At 43.0% G+C, this 12,172-nt stretch overlaps 1 protein-coding gene across 2 annotated transcripts in view; it reads right to left on the minus strand.

The window, feature by feature from the left end:
• Window positions 1–12,172, minus strand: part of COL24A1 (collagen type XXIV alpha 1 chain) — a 270,456-nt gene that overhangs the window by 218,981 nt on the left and 39,303 nt on the right. The window lies entirely within an intron of this gene.

The raw sequence follows: 12,172 nt of genomic DNA on the forward strand, positions 1-12,172 counted from the left end.
ACTTACTTTTCTTAACAACTGAGGCTGGGATTTAGAATGGCAATAATTAGAGGTGCCCCGATATATCGGTGGCATATTGGATTGGCACCAATAAAAGGAAAATTAGCATTATCAGCAATCAGCTTTTTTGGCCAGTATAGCCAATAATGTCACTGATAAATGCTGCGTGCATGTGCACAGCTGCAGCATGCATGCAGCCAGGAATACAGCCAGGTAGCTTTGAGAGCAGCCTCCTGCCAGTAAGTCTGTGAGGGGAAGGGGAAGTGGGGAAGGAAGGGGCATGTGGGTACAAGTCGAGGCCCCCATCATGAGGGAGGGAGTGGGGCAGGAGTAGGTGCTGCCAGCCAGGGCAGTGAATGCAACCCTGCGAGCAGGATGGAGCTGCAGCGGGCTTGTCTGGGGGGGCATGGAGGGGAGGCAGCTCTCTACTGCTGTGTAAACTCCTAGGGGAGGAATGGGGGGCAAGTACTGCCCCCCCGATTTGTGCACAGGGTGGGGGTGGGGACACCCTCCCCCCCAACACTCCCTGGATTTGTGTGTTGAGCTGCCTGCTGCGGGCTTGGGTCCAGGGGTTGCACCAACCTCTTCCCAGTGGAGGGGCTGGGTGGGGCTCCAAGTTGGGCAGGTGGCATTAGTGCTGAAAGAGGTGGCTACAAGGTGGGCTATAGCCACCCCAAGATTCCCTGTGGCTACCACACCCAGTGCTGCTACCACCCACCCTGCCTTCCTTGAGCACGACCCTGGTCCAACCCCCTCACTGGGAAGAGGCTGGTGCAGACCTTGGCTCCGAGCCTGCAACAGGCAGCCTGCCCTTACCCCACACAGAAATCCAGAGGAGCACATGTCCCCATGCCTCCCCCGGGGTTGTGTGCAGCAGCAGGAAGCTCCCCCCCCCACACACACCCCTGGGATAAGCTGTCCGTGGCTCCATCCCACTCCCGTGGTCACATTCACTGCTTGGCTGGGCAGCGTCTGCCCCTGCCTTACATCCTCCCTCACCATGGGGGCAGCTATCTGCCTCCACACCCCCTCCTGCCCACAGACATACTAGCAGGAGGCTGTGTTCCTGTAAATCAGCTATTGGATCAGTATCAACAAATATGGCTGATTAATAATTGGCCATTGGTATTGCCCAAGAAACTCTTTATCAGTGCACCCCTAGTAATAATGCTTGGGAGACACCAGTGACTGCAACAAGACTGTGCATGAGCATGACAGTCTGCCCAAACGCATCCAGGTATGGGATTGGGATTGTAGTTAGAGTGCTTCAGAATGCTCTGTCAGGAACATCAGTAAGTCAAACTGAAGCACATCTACAAGTACTCTGCTTCTCATGTTAGTCCCTGCTTGAGAAAGAGTGGCATCCTGGTGTTTCTAGGTTGGTGGGGAGAGGTGGTTACCATCAGGCTCTAAATAAAATGTCTTCCTGCAGCAAAATCCAAATGTACATACCATTCTTAAGTACTAGGTTACTGTTATTCTAAAGCAAACTGGCCTGTAATTTCAAAGGAAAAAAAAAAGTTTAGGGCCCAGTTCTTGGAGGAACTCAGCACTCTTTGCTGTCACTACACCACTGATAGGGCAGCTATTATTATAACGTTCTGTTATGGTATTTGTCTCAGATAAAAGTAGAGATGAATTGCATTTTCTTATCCCACACTTTGGAAGTCATTTTACTGGTAGCAGCAAGGAGAGTGCTGCTTCCCAGAATGCATGGTAATACGCATTTAAGAATCTACCATTGAAAACAAGATACAACTGGGTGCATCTACATGTAAAATTAATGTGAAGCAATAAACTGTGGAGCAGTTCATACCAGAAGAAACTCCTCCCAGGTCCAGCATTTACATGTATGCCTAAGATAGCAGCAATTTCAGCCAGGACAGAGCAGGCCTTCAGTTACCTGGGCTGTCTGGGCACAATTTATGCTTGCAGTCAGCATCTACACGTGTTTCAGTGCAGTAAATTAACTCAGCCATAAGATAGTACTGTCTCTGACAATACTATCTTATGGGGAAGTTAATTAATTTACTGTGCCCTAATACCAGTGCACATGTAAACAGTGACACTACTGTGGAACTAATTAGTCTACTCCTCATTAAAGTGCATGTGTAGATGCACCCACAGCAAATGAAAGAGCAATCCAGTGTGTAGCAGTATTAATCTACAATGGCTCCTTATGCTTCCCAATGTTTTTCACTAACACTTGTTTGTCTGAATCTAAATTTGATAACCGAGCTATAAGAGCACTATGGCCAAACTAAACAAGTGATTTCTGTTACAGTTTTATAGTGGGTCCAGACTGGTATTATCAAACACCTGTGCCATTGCACTGCCTTCTGGAAACCTATAATCCAGTTCTTGGCCCAGCTTCCTGAAACTGTCCTGAAACCAGTATTTTTAGCTTTCTAAGAAAACTGAGAAAACAAGGGAGAAACAGTCAAATTCTGATTATTTCTTGGGGAAAGCTGATAAAATTCCAGGTATTTAGTGTGTTTTATTCAGATAACAGGTTTCCAACAAATGTAACCCCTGCAATATGGGAAGTAGAGCAGGCAGGTAATTTAAGCAATGATATATGTACTGTTGGACAGTAAAAGGAAAATCATACATGCTATCAGGATTGCAAGTCTTATCCTAAGACTGGTGCAATAGTCTGTGTACATTAGGACTATTTCTGTGTATGAATATGGAATGTACTATTGGCATGCTGGAACGACCAAGTGTAATTAACTGGTGAGAATATGTTACACACTTGTCTCTGTATATAATATACAGATAATACAAATCAGTATCGAGTACTGGTTGGTTTGAGGGTCTTGGCTTTTCAGTTCAAGTTGTAGCAGCATGTAGTTTTAGTTCTGGAGGTGTCCAGTTCAATTTACAGTCAGTCATTCAAGCTGGCAGCCATTACCCAAGTACTAGTTAGCATGCAAATTTCCTCTGCAATAGAGAAGACCCTTCTGTGCATTTCAGATCCAAGAATAAAACATAGCAGACAAAGACACAGAAGGAGATCTTGACCTGGTAATTTTGTTGGAGAGTTCCAAAAATTTAACTAAGAAACTAGAGTTTTCCCATCTTTTTACAGCTGGTGGAACTGTTTTCTAATCTTTCCTCTTCAACTTGCTGAAGTAAAAAGATGCATCTTGCATGGAATATTATCCTGAGGCTACACACATGGGGAAAAAGTCAACTATGGGCACATCTACATGTGCCGATTTAAGGTGCATTAATGGCACAGGTCTACATTTGCATGTCCTTAATACACCTTAAGAATGGCAATTTTAGGTTATTCACACCTAAATTTGATACGTGCAAAAGTTAAAATGCCCTAATGTATGTTTAGTTATGCTAAGGTGCACTAATGCTGTGTATGTCGACTGACATGGGACTAACCATAGTCCCAAGTTGGTCCGCACACAGTGTTAATGCACCTTAACATGTGCATGTGTAGACATGTACCTAAATTACCTTAATGCACATTAGGCAAATGCGCATTAAGTTTAGGCATGTGTAAAAGCATGTGTAGACATGCCATATATGTCTTAATAAAGTGGAATAGTTAAGTATTTTAAACCCATGCTACATTCCTTTTTTTTGCAAAGTCTACCCCCACCTCATTTCAGAGCCTTACTGCATTTTCTTTAAAAAATTTTGATAGCTGGAAACCTTATTTTCCTCATGAAAATAGTAATACATATTTATTTTCCTCTCTGATGTTTTCCCACATTTATTGAGCATGGAAAGGTTGAGTGTTTGGGCCTATGCAGCTTCTTTTTAAAGATTAATTTTGTTTTGTATGCATTTTGTATGGTGCTTTCTGAATGGGTCAAATAATGAACAAATTTTAAAATTCAACTAAAGGGACTGGAAAATACATATTTATAGAAAAATTATTTTATTCATGCAGCAAAATGCTGCCAGCATCATGACCAAACCAGCAGCCAACAGTTCCTGTAACAGTCAATAAAAGATACTCTTGCACTAGATAGCCATCATATTTAAAGAGACGTGCCTTTCATTATCTGCTCTAAAAAACAGTTCACACAGTTGTAAAAGAACAAACAAACAAACAAACCAACCAACCAAACTCTTTCAAGACTGTCTCGCTAGGTTTTGGCTGTTCCTAATATTTCTGTCTCTGGGCAACTTAAACTATAGTTCTTCTCTTTAATAGCTACCACCACTACTTTTCATACGTTCAGGTGAAAGAATGAGCTACCTGTCTAAGTGAATAAGCAGAAGCAACTTAACCATTTCTCAGCATGATCACAAGCTATTGGGTTAACACTGCCAGCCAATTATACCAACAGTCCAGACATTTGGTTAAAGTATTAACAATAACACCCTTTAATTCAACTAGCTGAGTGGCTCCTTCAGCCTGGCACAGCAGTGTTTGGAAACTGAGAGCCCTATTTACTCAGAGTAAATACTTCACTAATTGCACTTCTGGACTAAGCAAATCAGATGCATAAGCTTTTGTAAGCAGCAGCTTACTTTATCAGAGGCTAAGCAAGATGCTGCTTACAGTCATTCCAGAGTCAAACTTATACTTCTCTAATCCAGAGCAATTAGTCATTTGTTTCAATAATTTTTCTTACAGTAATTGTAAAGTCTAATTAAACAATCTTTAAACATTTACATAGCTATAATTTGAGACTTGACACATTATAAAAATGTACTTTATCATGCAAATGAAAATGGTTTAACAGGAACTGTTTAGTAAGAATAAGGTATGTATGTATGTTTTCTTCACAGATATTTCTAATATTTCACAGACATTTCCCTGTGAAGGATTCAGTCATATGTTAAGGAAGGCCACCCAACTCACAAATAAGAGTGCTCATGAACGAGCCACTAAAGGTTTCAAGCCTTAAACCGGCTGCATGAGGCAGACTTATGCACTCTCATGAATCCCCATTACCCTGAAGGGGACTCCAGATATGCACAGGTATGTGCCTAGGCCAGGTCACTTCCAAGATCAGGACTTCACTACAGACACATTATTCAATCCTGGGGATTCCTATTTCACTGCTCTGACATAAGGTCAGGCCAGGAGTGCTTAGTATAGTATAATATAGTTCCATAGCAATAAATACTTCAGTTGGTAGTTAGAATTTGCAGCTTATCAGATCCCAGATGCTGATCTTGTTATTATTGTTCAAAACACAGAAATCTCCTTGTTTCTGTTGGAAATTTCACATGAACAGCAATTGTAGAATTTGTTCGCTCAAAAGGCTGTTGAAACTAGTTACTACCATTTTCTTTAAAAGGAAAAAAAAAGGAGGATGTTAATTAATGTCTATTTGCAGTTATGCCTCAGAGCCAGCTTTGTAGAAGTCCCAAGTCCTGACAAAGCAGTCCTAAAAAACAGGACTCTTGCCCAGCACGCTAGAGAATCTTATGAAATCATAGAAACGTAGGTCTGTATAGGACTTCAAAAGTTCATTTTCTTTTAGGCAAGAACTATCACTAACAGATGCATGTCTAACCTGCTCCTAAAAATCAAAACTAAAACATTCCACAATCCTCCAAAACAACTTGTTGCTTAATTATTATATATTTAGGTAGCTTTTCCTAATATCCGCCTGTAATAATCTCCCTTGCTACAGATCACTTCTTGTTTTATCTGCATGTCCACTGGGAGACAATTGATCACCGTTCTATTTTTTCCAAACAATTCTTGCCTTAGGAAGCAAACCCTATTCGTTCAAGCTTTCATCAGAGATCATGATTTCTTAAACTTCATACCATTTTTGTTCCTCTCCAATAAGTTTTCACCACTTTGTCTGCCTTTTACATATGTGGTACCCACAACTGCACCAGACAGTCCAGCTGGGGTCTCAAGAGTGCTGAATAGAGCAGAATGATTACGTAGTCTGTCTCATATCCAGCTCTCCTATTAACACCATACCTAAATAGTTCTGCTTAGTCGCAGCAGCATGATGCATGTCTAGATGGGTTCACACGTATTTCCCTTGGGACAAATAGCAGCAGCACTTAGTTGTGCTGCTACTTGTCCCCAGGGAAAGTCCCTGCATGCCTGCTCTGGCATGCAGCAAATTTTCCCAAGTGGGGTAGGAGGGGCTGGGGGCAGCACCTAAGCTGGCTCCAGCAGCCTTACCTGGGGCCTCCTGGGGCTGTGGTGGCAGTGATCCAGACCCATGGAGCCTGACCAGCAGCTGGAGCATGTCTTTGGCCAGCCAGGCTCCTGTTTTGCTGGCACACGCTGCAGCTACATGTGCCACCCCATTTTTTGAGACTTTTTTACATACCGGGATTTCCTGGTATCTAATTTTGGCTTTGTGCTGCAAATATGCAGTGCGGAGAACCTTTTCATGTGCACCATGTTCAAAGCATGCATGCACGCTCATCTAGATACGCCCATGGTGCTGACAGCTATTCAGTACGCGATACATTATAACACCAGATCTTTTTCTTCAGTACTGCTTCACAATCAGTTATTCCCTATTTAGAATCACAGGGTTGGAAGGGACTGCAAGGGTCCCTCTGGTCAACCCCCTCCTATAGCCCAAACTAATGCATACAAATACTATTCCTAAATCATCGGTGTCCAAAACCCATCCAGCCTTCTCTTGAAAACTTCCAAGGAGGAGATTCTGTAATCTCCCCAGGCAGTCTCTTTCATTGCCTTACTATTCTAGCAGAAAACAACTTATGTTCTGTTTTATTAAATATAAAAATGAACACATATTCACAGCACCCATCTTGTTCTTTGCTATTAGATTCTGTGTTCTATATGCTGCCCCAAGTTTTTAATCAGGTTTGAAGCTGAAAGTGTACAGGAAAAAAAAAAAAAAGTCTTCAAATACTTGGAAAAGTGGTTCTATGGAGGAAGGTGATATACTATTCTCCGTGGCTGCATAAGACAAGGAGCAATGGTCTTAAATTGTAGCAACAGAAATTTAAGTTGGATGTTAGGAAGAACTTTCTTCCTGTGAGGGTGATTAAGCATCAGAAAAAGCTACCTAGATAGGTTGTAGAATCTCCACCCTTCAAAGTTTTCAAGAACAGGCCAGTTAGACACTCGTCTAGGATACTATAGATAGCTTTAAGCAGCTGTCAGACTAGATCATCTCCAGATGTCCCTTCCAGCTGTACTTTTCTCAGATTTTATGATGTTTAACAAATTCAATAGTTGAAATTAAGGCAGGGTGGAAATCTGACTAATTCATGCCCAACATCTCTCTCAATAGGTTGGAGGGTATCTCAGACAGTTGGCATCATGCAGACTTCCTGCTGATGGCCACCTTAGGCATGGGCATGGGCAGCGGTGTTCCTTTTCCATGACAGCCTCCAGCCAGAGCGTGTTTACTCCCACCTCTGTTTACAGAATTCCAGTACAAACCCAAATGAGATACCCAAGAAATACTGTCCTGTCTCCTGTTGTTTCTCAACACTATTATCTGGTCTTTTCTTCTATTCCTCTCCCTAAATAGCAATTCCTCAAGAAAACTCCAATTAAAACTCAGTTTTGACATCTGTCCCTCTCAGAGCTTACTTCTTACCTCCTCCTGACTGTACTTTCAGGCCCCTTGCTCTGAGAGAATAGCAACTCACTGTATCTTGTTCTCTTAACCCAGAGCCCAAATTAAAGCCTGGGCATCTTCCTCGGCCAGAAAGGTCACACACTTAAGCCTTTCATGTTCAGAAAAGCCAAGTCCTCTAGCCGTTTCCTTGCTGACTCAATGACCTGCTTCCAGTTGCAGTCATGAAGACAATTAGAACTTGTTTCCTGGTAAGATCTTCTTTGTCAGCATAGCATTTATACATCCTGTCCTGGCAAACAATTTAGGATTGGCCTCTTTGGGGCAGGATTCATATATTTGTAATGTTTTTATATAACATGTAGTACAATAGTCTTAGTATACTACCAGAGCTCACAGGCATTATTACAATACAAGTAATAACAGCCTCTTCAGGTGAACAGGTCAGTTCTTGCCTTGACACTATTAATTCAGCCTCAGGAAGACACATACTGTACCAATTTGACTCATTTCATGGTTTGAAAGGAGATTTTGGTAAACATAAGTGATAAATTTTTATAGCAATTTATTTACATTTCCAGAAATACTAAAAAGGATGTTTTATCCATACATTGTCTATAAATGAGCTGAAATTCTGAAGCATAAACTGAAATACCAAAGGCTGAATTCCAAAGCTGTGGGATCATGGAATACAAGGGGCCCCAATTAGGTTAGGCAAGAATCAGCAATGGTGGATGATTAAAAACTAAATTGAAGCTGAAGAGTTTGAGAACCACAAAGCTAGTTATTGCATGTCAGCTCCAATAGGATGAATGTTACTTTGTTGAAATCCTTGTAGAGTATTCAAAAAGACCACAACATCCTGAAAGAAAAAAAATGGGTTCCTGCCTCATCAGCGTTTTTTTGCTTCCAGAAGAACTTTGAAAGTTCTTGGCTGTCTCTCTTTCTCAAGCTTTCCAGTGATGAAACTTCAGGAATGTGAATGATATTAATCCATTCAAATGGTAGTATGGAGTTCAACAACTGCTCTAATGGAGCAGTCTGACTGAGGCAGCAGAGTAATGAGATGATGAACCCAAGGTCTAGATCATTTGCTCTAGTACAGTGTTTTTCAACCTGTGGGTTGCAAAAATATATGAAAGGATCACAAACGAAGTTTAAAAATGGATCAACAAACTTTAGAAATGGATTATCCTTTAAAGGAGAAAAATGTGGGAAATATGGGAAACCATGGCTTTTCCCTTGCAGACTGTTGGAGTTCTGGGTTGCAAGCGGCTGCTTGGGGCCCACCCTGCCTCACACCCCCTCCTGCCCCACAGATACTTCCCCCTACCCCACCCTGCACACTGGGGGCAGGGGTCAGCAGGTCAGGAGTGAAGGTCACTGGGTCAGAACTGGCCAACATTTTCAAATGGGTCCCGGTACAAAAAAGGTTGAGAACCACTGGTCTAGCACACACTGGAGCTGTACTAGAAGGGAAGAAGGAGCTTTCACCGCACTCCCTATGATCGCTGCAGTTCACCAGGAATCAGATTTCAGTCCCTATGATCACCTGGGCATACTATTGCATATCCTTCTAGAGACTCTACTTGTTCAAATTTTCCATGAAGCCCTAGTGGGGAGGACATCAGGAAGGGGTGGATTCCTTTCCTTCTGGAACAGCACAGCTCTGGACTTGGACTTGTGGCCCACAGTAAGAAAGGACAATCTTGAGATTAAGACATTGAGTTGAATCTTCAAAATGAAGGGTAAGGTAAAAATCCAGATTGGTCCCTAGCTGCCTCCAGCTTTGGTGTCACAATGGCTAAAAATTAGGTACCTGGACCCAGGAGGAAAGACAGACCTGAGGAAGGACACATTGTGCCCAAATGCTTGCCTAACATCTCTCCCAACTATGTAGTTTGTCCAGTACAAGATATCATCAAAATACTCTCATTTCTTGCATATTATTGGCTATAACGTTATCAACTTTAAAATGAGAGTTAATGACATCTTGGTGATAGCAAAGGACTTACCACAGTGATTCTCAATCAGGATGATGTGGCACCCTAAGGTGCCATGAAATCCTTTTAAGTCTACTGCACAATATTAGCACTGTTAGGTGTATCTACCTGTCTGGTCTTGAACATCCAGTTACACATCATGCGGCCCTGGATGCTTGGGGTGGTCCGCCGGTCCGTTCCTGTGGTCCTGCCGAGTAGGTGTCTCTTCCCCAGATAGTCGTGGTAGGCGAGATTGGGGGAGAGGCTTTGGATCTTATCCCAGTGGTGGGGGGTCCGACTATTGGGGCTCTCTCGCGTATGGGACCTCTGGACGACGATCTTCTGTGAGGCTCCAACCTCCCCTCTACCTAACCCTTACACCCCACCTTGATGAGTTCCTGATGTCCTTTGGCCAAGTCCCCAACAGTTGAGGCTCCATGCCCCTTGCAGAAACACGTTATAGGGCAGCCGGGTCAAACCCAAACTCCACCACTGCGCCTCACGGCCATCTAGCCATTCCTGCGACTGTAAACCCGCTTTTGGTTTAAACAACACTCGGGCTCCATATACCTTGCCCAGCAACCCATCCAAAAGTGGGAAATGGAAAAAAAAAAAAAGGAAAAATTCCAGCAACAGAGAAATACAAAGATACTAAGGGAGGCCCCCTACCCCCTTTACTGCATGCTCCCACAGCCTGCCCTACAACAACAGGCCCCTAGCAAGCCCTAAACTGGGCCCAGGTTAGACCGCAGGCTACCCCATCTTCCTCTCCACTCTTTGCCCAGCCTGTGGGTTCGCTGGACCCTTGGTGGTCCTTCTTGGCATGTCTTCCCCACGTCTCCTGTTGGGGCAGCTCTATCCTGTTGGGGCCCATCTTCCACTGCCCTTCACGCTGCTTGCACCCTTCATCCCCCACCTGGGACACCTCCTTGAGCCCTCCCAAGCCCTCTACGGTCCCACCAGATCTGGCGTTTTGGCTTCTGCTGACTCTTCCAGCTCTTTGGCGGTAACCCTGGGCTTCAGGCTCCTCCGGCTCTTCCCGGTCCCCTGATCCTGGTTCCTGGTCTGGATGAGGTGCCTCTGATCCCTCACTCCCTGCATTGCTGCCGGCAGCATCTTCCCCGTGGTGGGCTTCACTGCATCCTCCCGTGCTGCAAGAGGCAGCTTCCCACGCTTCTCCCCCTTGTGGGGGCTCTGGGTGAGACTTCCCAGCTGGTGCTCCTGTGGGCCTCTCCCCCACTTTCATGGCAGCAGCTCTTTTTGTATCCCCCGGCTAGTTCCTGCTGTCTGTCTTATCAGCTGGCCGCAGCTGCATAAAGGCATAGCTAACAAGCCACTGAGGTCCTGCTGCCATTTCCGGCTTTGCCGCAGCTCCCACTACACATAAGAAATTTTCTGTTTCTTTCTTTCTCCTTTTACCTTCCCTGGCCAGTTCCTGCTCCCAGGGTTCCCCCCCTGGCTCCTTGGGGTCTGCCCCTCTGTTTTTCCCCATGACAGTGTACAAAACACCTACACGTGATTCAAAAGATAAACCCAGTGATTTCAAATAGCATCAAAAACACTCTGACCTGTTGTGGTCTTTCTGTGTTCTTTGCAACAGAAGAATTACTCTATTGAAAGCAATTGAAAGCTAAGAGCTGCCATTTTCTGAAGGTTGCTTTGTGCCTAAAAAGGTTGAGAACTACTGACTTAATGATATAACTACAGAAGCACTGTTACAAAGGGCAAAAGCATAAAAAATTAAAGGGCTGAAACTGCATTCAGAGGGGATCAAGCAAGATTGTGTGTCGATTAACTTTAATTAGTTTTTAACACACTTCTCACTTGTGTCACATGCCCTAAACATGTTTGTTTAAAGTAAACATCTTGTTTAAAGTAAAAATTGGGATCTTAAATATGTTTTTACTTGCTAATGACTAGCTTCGATAAAAGATGTCTCTTGGGCTGATAGAATATGTACACTAAATTTATGGACACATTCAAACATATATTAGGAGCTGTTTAAACGCATACCAAATAACTTTCCAATAATAACCACAAAAACACAGAGGAGAGCAAGTGGAATTATCTACTCTATTCTATGGTTTATGGCTTTTAACCAAAAATGAAAATAGGCATCAACTATCCTATTTCTCCAATTAAGCAAGCATGATGAGAAACACTCTTTTCCGTTTATAATCTTGCATACATTAGTTTCCCTCCATATGCATTGGGAAGGTTTAGGGAAATAAAGCAGATGAAGTGAAACACAGTTTATATCAAATAACAGACTAACATGAGTTTCAAACATTTTGGAGCCTGCCTATCACAATAACTAATAAAATCACATTTCAGTCAATGTAAATATGTTTTGGTACAGATCCTAAAAACTTTGCCTCAGAATGAAGTTTTTGACTCATTTGCACACTCTTCTACCTGCATAGTTTGTTTTTTGTCATACAGTTATAAATTTTAAGACTGCTGCTCAACTGAAATTACTTTGTTCCGATTATAAAAGTTTGTGTCTCTCAAAAGGAACCACAAAAAATATGGGGTTGACCTATAATCACAGACAATCTTAATTTTGTACCTGTCCTGCAGTATTTTTTGTGCATGCTTGCAGTAAAAATACCAAGTCAGAATTTTTTTCCATGAAGTTTTAATTTCACTATGTTTGGTGCATTTAATCCTTTGGGTCCT

Source organism: Crocodylus siamensis, chromosome 5, assembly GCF_052110815.1.
Source record: "Crocodylus siamensis isolate JL-2025a chromosome 5, ASM5211081v1, whole genome shotgun sequence".
In the NCBI taxonomy this organism is placed as follows: domain Eukaryota; kingdom Metazoa; phylum Chordata; order Crocodylia; family Crocodylidae; genus Crocodylus; species Crocodylus siamensis.